At 29.9% G+C, this 9083-nt stretch overlaps 1 long non-coding RNA gene across 1 annotated transcript; it reads right to left on the minus strand.

Annotated features, from left to right (window-relative positions):
• Nucleotides 1-2718: 2718 nt before the first annotated feature.
• Nucleotides 2719-8489, minus strand: LOC127709941 (uncharacterized). Its single transcript, XR_007985860.1, has 3 exons — nucleotides 8365-8489; nucleotides 6650-6755; nucleotides 2719-3245 (listed from the first exon to the last, which is right to left on the minus strand). It is a non-coding gene; the product is annotated as an uncharacterized LOC127709941 (long non-coding RNA).
• Nucleotides 8490-9083: the final 594 nt, after the last annotated feature.

The raw sequence follows: 9083 nt of genomic DNA on the forward strand, positions 1-9083 counted from the left end.
TGAGTTTGTTTAAATCATGATTAACTACTACCTGTACGTCTGTAATGCTTGTGGTGGAATATCCCTGCGACGTATCATCAGCAAAAAGTCTAGTCAGTGAAATTAAATTTTCGCCAATATCATTTATATACAGCAAAAATAAAAGGTGACCGAGAACAGAGCCTTGGGGTACCCCCGCAGAAACAATGGACAATGACGAAGATGAATCTCTGATAACTACTTTTTGTTTTCTTTGAAAAAGATAATTTTTAGTCCATGCAAGTAAATTTCCCTTTATTCCATAATAATTCATTTTATGTATAAGTCCATTATGCCATACTTTATCAAATGCTTTTGAAAAATCATAGAATACGAAGCAACTGAATTCTTTTTTTTTTCAAGAGATTTAATATAGTGTTATAAAGTTCAATAAGTTGATGTACAGCTGAATGTTTAGGTAAAAATCCTGACTGATATAAATTAATAAGTTTTTTCCTACGTAGAGGGTTATAAATATGTTTGTAGACTACCCTCTCCATTACTTTTCCTACACAGCTAATTAGATATAAGAAGATGTGGTATGAGTGCCAATGAGACAACTCTCCATCCAAGTCAAAATTTATAAAAGTAAACCATTATAGGTCACAGTACGGTCTTCAACACGGAGCCTTGGCTCACACCGAACAGTAAGCTATAAAGGGCCCCAAAAAATTACTAGTAACACCGTCTGGTTCAACTTGTCAATTTTCTGATTTGTCAAAATTCAAGGGTTGAACTGAGTAGATATATTATTCATTATAGAATACCATTTAACATTCAACATTGTATGCAATGCGCATTTTATTTAAAATGGATGAAAACGTTAACACAGAATATATTCATATTAATGACCCCATTAATATGATCCACTTACAAAAAATAAAATAGCATTGTACGGTGATAATTTTTTGAGTGACTGAATTCAGTCACCTGATTGCATCTTTATATCACATAATTCAATAAGTACAATAGAAAGTAACATTACCATTTTATTCGTAAAATATCCATCAAATACATTTGTACTTGTTGCTTCTTAACTAATACCTATTACTGTTAATTCAGATGAAACAGAATTCGGATTATAGATTAATACAAGCAACATATAACAGGATAACAGCTAAATGAAATTAACTCTTTATCCTGTTCATTATTTTCACAAAATGTTGACTGAATTCAGTCACACAGCATTTGATAGAAGCTACAAGAAATTGTACTAAATTAGAGTGTTTTCTAAGACTTAAATTACACCAAGTGTGATTACATAGTATACACATCTATAATACAGATGACTGAATTCAGTCAATACAAATTCAGGAAATATTTGTTGAAAAGACCAATTCTGCAGCAGTAAAAAAAAATATAATGACTGAATTCAGTCACAAAATTAGGTTTACACATTTATATTCACTAGAGCATCAACTCATAGCAATGTGTATTGCTGTTTAGTTCAGTCAGAAGGGGAATAATTTAGGGATGTCACTCTAGTAACCAATTATAAAAAGACACTGGAAATTATTTCCATGGCGATTATCCCTCCCCAATCACTGTCTATTGATTTCGAAAATGCATAGTTAGTTTACAGGTTTATGTTTGTGATTTGGTCAGTTTGAGGCTGAACATTAACGGTTATTACATTAGATGTGCAGTTGTACTAGATTTTGCACATCTCATCTCCATAATGATTATTTTCCCTCCCCCAGTCATGATTCGTTGACTTTGAAACTTTTACATAGGGTCAATTTCTATACTTTAATATATCAGAATACTGATGAAAAATGGGTAAGTAGTCATTTAAGTATTGTAATTTAAATTTCAACATTTGCATAATATATATCTATCAAAATTGCACACAGGTGATTCATATCTCTGTATATATTGATTGGTTACTAATACTTGCCATCAACATTAAGTGAATTTTTGAAAGCTGTTGTTTTAAAATGATACTGTACTAAATAAATGCTTATTCTTATGGTGTGCTGTTACACACACTGTCCCAGCTAGGAGAGGGTTGAGCGATCACAAACATGTTTCACCCTGCCACCTCCGTTATGTGACTATCCCAAGTCAGGAGCCCGTTGTTCAGTGGTTGTTGTTGGTTCATGTCTGTCATATTGTTTTTCGTAAATTGTAATAAATTAGGCCGTTATTCTTCTCAATTGAATTGGTGTTTAATGTCGGGGTCTTTTATAGATGACCATACAGTATGGATTTTTCTCATGTCGTTGAAGGTCGTATGCCTACGGTTACATCATTTGAACTTTCGTGGAAAGCTGTCTCAATGGTAATCAAATCAAATAGTTCCAAACTTTCCAATTTTTTTTTAATTATTTATAATTTTATGAAAATGAATAAAAGCAACCTTTGGGATGAACTTTACCTTAACATATTAATTTTTAATTAAAAGGGTTTTTCATTGTTTAAGAAAAAAAAAATCAAGCACAATTAACTGTTAAGTTTCATTGGTAAGAACACAATTTGCAATTTCACCAATATACAAAAAACACAAAATACAATGAAAGCCAGAATATACCATATGAAATGTGACAATGTTTTAAATGTAGTGTGTAACAACTAGAAGCATCACGAATTTCTGATTTTCTCACTTAGAAAGGATAAAAAAAAATTGATAAAAACATTGCGAAAAAATGAAAATAAAATGAAGTGAAATCAATTTCAACATTTTTATTTTAATGTCTGTATAATATTATTTATTCAATGTAAATCCAGTAAAAACAATTGTTGTCACTTCATAAATTTAAAAAAGCTTGATTTTTTTTCAAGCGAAAAGCGGTTAAAAACTGGATCACACTTGAGACTTACATGTTCATCTTTTAATAATGTTTTGTAGATCATCACAGTATTTAAAGTTTAAAAAAAACTGTTTCACAAAAATAGAGATTGTCTAAATTCAACATTGTGATAATATGTATCATTTTGAAATTTCTTCTTTCAACTATCCCATATTAATTTCAATTGTGCTGGCATTTTGTAAAGATTAACATTATCCCACTTAAAAGAGACAAGAATGTGTTCAGTTGTTGTTTGTTCAAGATTTTGGAATCAATGTACCAGTCTGCTACTCCTGTCCAAAATATCCATTAAACCAATCGAATGTGTTGCTGTCACTTTTGTTACTTCTATTCATGGTAAATTCTCCAGACTGTCTGGTCTGATCAATATCCATTGTTCTGCTTGAAGATGCTGTGGGTACTCATAGAAAGTAAAATCTAAAAAAGAAAACAAATTATTCTAATGATCTATTTCCGAAAAAAAAGATGATTTAGATAGTGAGGATAATACCATTCTTTGTAAATGCATTTCTATTCAGAGTAACGGTACATGTTGCTTCATTTTTTTTTTAATTACGTTACTTGTAAAAACACCTTATTTCATAAAAGCATATATTTTTTTTAATTTTAAAGTTTAGTTTAATTACATCAAATACCAGAAACAGTTGATGATTTTAACTATTGCTATATGTTAGTTAGCCGGATTTGTTGAATAGCATCAGACAAAGGACATGGTACAAGATAAGGGACTTATATTTTGGCAGAATATTTTACTTAAATTCTTAATTTTCCTTTTAAATTGAGGAAATGCCAAATTAAAAACTACTATTTTTCGGTCACTGTCATCACAATCCATCAAAGTTATACACTCTTATGAAGAAAAACCTTAATTTTGAATAAACAATTTTTGACTAATTTCAACAGGGTGTTTACAAAGGTATTGGCAGCATGAATGGACAACCATATGTTTTGTAATAGTGTGAATTTGAACCATATATATAATTTGATAAGTTTTTATTACTCTTAGTATGTGACCAATATTATTCAGATAAAAAGGCCTATAAATGCATAAATACAAGCAATCTGGCTACAATGCATGTATTAAATATTCATTTTTTTAAACTAAAATTTCGAGAAAAAAAATATGTAGTCTTTTCAAATTTACCTTTTTAAGATATGAATATAAGTCTTTGATTGAATATTGAAAAATTTGACATAAGGACCAAATATAGGACTTCTTGATCCTACTTCTTTCAAGAGGTCATATGTGCCATTTCAAAAGACGTTTATTTTTAAAGAATATTGACCTAATACATGTAATATTCATACTTGATATCTTAAACATATTGCTGGTATAAACCTTTGATATAAGTTTCATAAAATTCTGGCAAGAATTGAACAAATGAGAGCGCTAACAATGCAATTTTCCATATGATTAATATTTCCAAGGGCAATTGATTGGCACTGATTTTCGAACTCGTCCAAAACATTGCTAATATTTACCTATAGTATAAATTTTCAAAACTCTGGCAAGAATTGTTCACATTAGAGCATTCATTTGGCAATTTTCACCATAATTAATATTTCTAAGGGGCATAACTCTTTAAAAATAAATGAAAGGCACGGCTTTTTAAATTCGTTCAAGAAATTGCTAATTTAAAACTATGAAATAAGTCTCATAAAAATCTGGCATGAATTGTACACGTGACAGCGCTTAGTAGATGGGACGGAAGGACGGACGCCAATATTTCTATGTCCCCCGCAACGCGTTGCACCGGGGGGAAATATAGTCAATGTAAGTGTATATTAATTGTTGGATCACAATAAATTTCTAACTGTACTACTTGAAATGATTTACCACAAACTGGTATATCGATAAGGATCGCTTTACCAGAAGCTCTGGAAAGGTATTTTTAAATCTAATTTAAATGCTGGAAACCCTTGATACATATTTGATGATAAAGTTTAGAAAAACTCAGTTTTTAAGAAGTCTAGGTCCGATGTTAGAATAGGTAACAGAAGAAACTAAACAAAAGGACAATGATACAGCAATTAACAAAGGACTACTAGCAGTTACTGACATGCCTGTTCCAGACCTCAATTATATGAAAATCAAGATTAGGAATTTAGTATCATACCATCATAAAATATACAAGAAGAACATAACATGCATTTCTTTACTTTTTGTGTGTCTATGATTGTTTAAAAAATAAGGAGATGTGGTATGATTGCAAATATGACAACTATTTACCAAAGTTCAAATGAAGTGGTTGTAGGCAATTATAGGTAACTGTACGGCCTTCAAAAATGAGAAAAACCCATACTGTATGGCTATATAGTACCGTAATAGTCGGCTATTAAAGGACCGACATGAAAATATAAAGCTATTCAATTGACATAACTAACGGCCTAATTTATAACAAAACAATTTACGAAAAACAAATATGACAGCTGTGAACCAACGACAACTACTGAACTACAGGCTTGATTTTTTTTTCAAAATAGTTATATAAAAATTAGAAACCTATTAAAAAGAATATGAAAGTTCTTCACACACACATAAAGATTCTAACATCAACCTCAGTTGGTCTCTGTTGGATACTTGTCTTACATATCTATATTCAAACTGTATTTCTGGGCTTTTTTTTAATAGTAAGTTTAAACAGTCAGGGGAATTTTTGAAATAATCACTTATAAATAGCAAAAAATATCAACTTAATTGGGGTCTGAAGCCTTGATAAAAAAATAATTTTGTATTTTGTAGTTTTACTAAAATTTTAAACATACAGGTTTATATTATATCTTATTATGAGTAAAATTGAAAAAAAGAAACCTCTTTAAAATGATTCTTTGAAATAAAATAGAATTATTATATATATTTATACAAGTGATTTTCATGTCATTATCCCAGATTCAGTACAAGGTCATCACCTGACATGACCGGTCATCCTTTAAACACAGATGTTGGTTCTGATAATTTTAGCAAACGTGATTAGTCTCTGGATCATTAGTATATATCTAAAGTTACATAACATTCAAATGTTTTAAGATATCACTCATTTAAGTAATTCCCCTAATAGTTAACGGTGATAAATTACTGTACCACCTGTATTGTACTAAAAACATAGATTTTAGATGGTTAATATGTGTTAAAAATATATTTGATGAATGTGGATTTTCTTATATCTGGAACACACAGCTCTTTTTAAATGATGTATGGTTGAAATATAATATCAAAGTAAGATTGTGTGATCAATTCAAACAAACATGGAACGAGACTATTCAAAACTATTCCAAAGCCTTGAATTATCGTATTTTTAAGAATTTATTGTGTTTTGAAGAATATTTTAATATTTTAGACGAAAAAGATTTTTTAACATTATGTAAATTTAGAATATGTAACCATAAACTTCCAGTCGAACTTGGAAGATGGTACAATATAGAAAGGGAAAAAAGAAAGTGTAATTTATGTAAGCTAGATATTGGAGATGAATTCCATTACATTATTAATTGTTCACATTTTAGAGAAGAGAGAAATAAATTTATAAATCGAAATTTTAGTATAAGGCCAAATATTATATTATTTACTGAAATTATGTCGTCTACAAATAGGACAGATCTCATAAATTTATGTAAGTTTATACGAATTTTAAACAAGCGAGTGTGTCCTCCTGAATAATTTCTTTTTGTCTTTGTTGTTGTTGTATATATTGTATATTTATGTTTATGTATTTAATGTATTGTATTACATGCATGTTTTCTCTGTACCTATGTATTTGGTGATGAGAATAAAGATATATATAATGTTATAAAAAGGAAATTTGACAAATTTATAACCTCACCTTTTTCTTTTATTTTCTTTATTTGAGGAGCACTGTTGATAATTCGAATACACTGCACCCAGGCCACTATTAGAACTTTGAGTTTTTCTTTTCTTTGGTGATTCATCTGTTTTAATACAAATTATACACAGTTTTAAACAGTGCTTAAAAATTAGTTAGAACAGTGCATACAAAAATAAAGGTATATAGGTCATTATCAGAGTGAATGAGAGTACCTTATGGTGCATTTTCAATAAGTTTTCCAAAAACGAGTTGACCCTGGGAGATTATAACGTACAACCACGTATAAAAATATAAAGAGCAAAATATCTTAAAATTGAAAAGTGTCAAGTCTTAATTTACTTTTAAGTTGTTTTGAAGTACATGTATACATAACCAATAAGGATAGCCAGTGGAAATAAAGAAACTTTTCAGTATTAATTTACCCACAATAATGCTTATTATATCTGTACACTTATCATATTGACCACTTCTGATTTAAGCACTAGAGGGATATAAGTTTGCACAAAACTGGCACACAAGTGGCAGTAAGCTTTAACAATTAAACTAAATAAAAGTTATGGCTACTGGATCAAGGCAAATAAATAACCTAACAAATATAAATGTTGCCCAATTTCCTTTATAACATCCAGCAGCCATAACTTTCATTTAGTTTAAATTAGATAATGGTTTACTTTTACAAATTGTGACTTGGATGGAGAGTTGTCTCATTGGCACTCATACCCAATCTTCTTATATCTATTGACTGAGGTCTTCAAACTTTGCAAATAGCATTCTCCGCAGACATATGCAATTATATAAAACATTCCAAACTGTTTTAATAACGGTCAGAAAGTAATAAAATTTGGCACTTAATATGCTACTAAGATATCATGCTAAGTAAATGTAAAGTTTCATTAGAAATACCAACATTTTGGTGTCTAATAGGCTTCAGACCACAATTAATTCCCCTTGTTCGTGGAATATAGTTCCCAAGTATTAAATTGGGTGTTTCTTGCGAACTATTCTGACTACTGTTTTGTTTGAGATGTTTACTTTTCAAGTGGTCCTATCAGTATCATATTACTATCCCTAAGAACTAAGTTAGTCATTATTCATGTTGATGGTCAATATAACCAAGGATATATAACTAAAATACTAATATACATCCTTGATAAAATGAATCATGCCAAAGGAATAAAGTTAAAATAAATTTCCCCTTCAAAAAGTGAGTATCGAGTTATAATAATAATTACTCACTTTTTTTACTCGATACTCACTGTTTTACTCGATACTCACTTTTGACAACTCGATATTCACTTTTTTAACTCGACACTTGGTCTCTACTAAAAGTAAATCTCGTCAATAGAACTATGAAAATTTCAATCGAATAATATTTGCCAGTATTGACAACTTGATGAGTATTATGATATGTGTGCAACTTAGAATTCTGCAACATCTCAAAATCCGAAGTGTTCACATAGATGAATAAAGAAATGTTAAAAAAAAATGGGAATGTTTGGCTACTCAAGACAAAACAATCCCGAATTAACTGTATACCTCCATTTCTTATTCATTAACATATACCATAACATAAAAATATGACAAACATTTTTGTATTCTAAATGAACTTGGGCAAACCTCGGTTTTTCATATTCATATTCAGAAATCATATTTTAAATATTAATGAATTTTTTTCTCTTCATATTTTCTATGGATTAAAAAGTATATCTTACCAGAACTCTCCGGCATAAGTAAGCTTCGGACTCTTCTTCCTTGAAAACGAAATTCCATTCAGCTTATTTTCATTTCTAGGGGACTCCATCTTTCTCTTTCTTTGACCAAAGTCCGCAACAGAATGACCTCGTTTACTGGTTGTGATAACAAAACACGCGCCTATATGGATATGACATAATCCCCCACTGGCCACAGCATAATTCTCGATTATTAGTGTATCGCGGAAGTTCTACAACTTTAAAGACGTAAGACATTTAAATGCATATTTTGTCCAAATTTCTACTTGCATTTTTCAGATTATTATATTTGAAAAAAATTTCATGAAAAAAAATCTAATTTATACTCCCAGTTTTCTAAAAGCAGACTAAAACATATTTTGTTTGACTCAAATCAGCTGCAACAGCATCAAAACAAAGAACAAGGAAGGTCAAAGCAATCCCACCTCAGGATATCACTTACTAATGACTGCTGACCAGACAGAATAAATGATCTTTAACCAATTGATTAGATCAAGCTACTTAAATTAAATAACAGAACTATAGTGTAAAATTTATCATGAAAAATCAGTACAAAATCGAGGAAAATCAGTACTATAATCGGGGGAAAATCACTTTCTGCCGTACTCGGTTATAGGTAGTGTAAGAATAACCATAGAAGTATTCAATATAATACTTCCATGTTATTACTGTATCTTGGGTCAGTCGAGGTATTTATAACT

The sequence above is a fragment of the Mytilus californianus genome, unplaced genomic scaffold (genome assembly GCF_021869535.1).
Source record: "Mytilus californianus isolate M0D057914Y unplaced genomic scaffold, xbMytCali1.0.p SCAF_7, whole genome shotgun sequence".
NCBI lineage: Eukaryota > Metazoa > Mollusca > Bivalvia > Mytilida > Mytilidae > Mytilus > Mytilus californianus.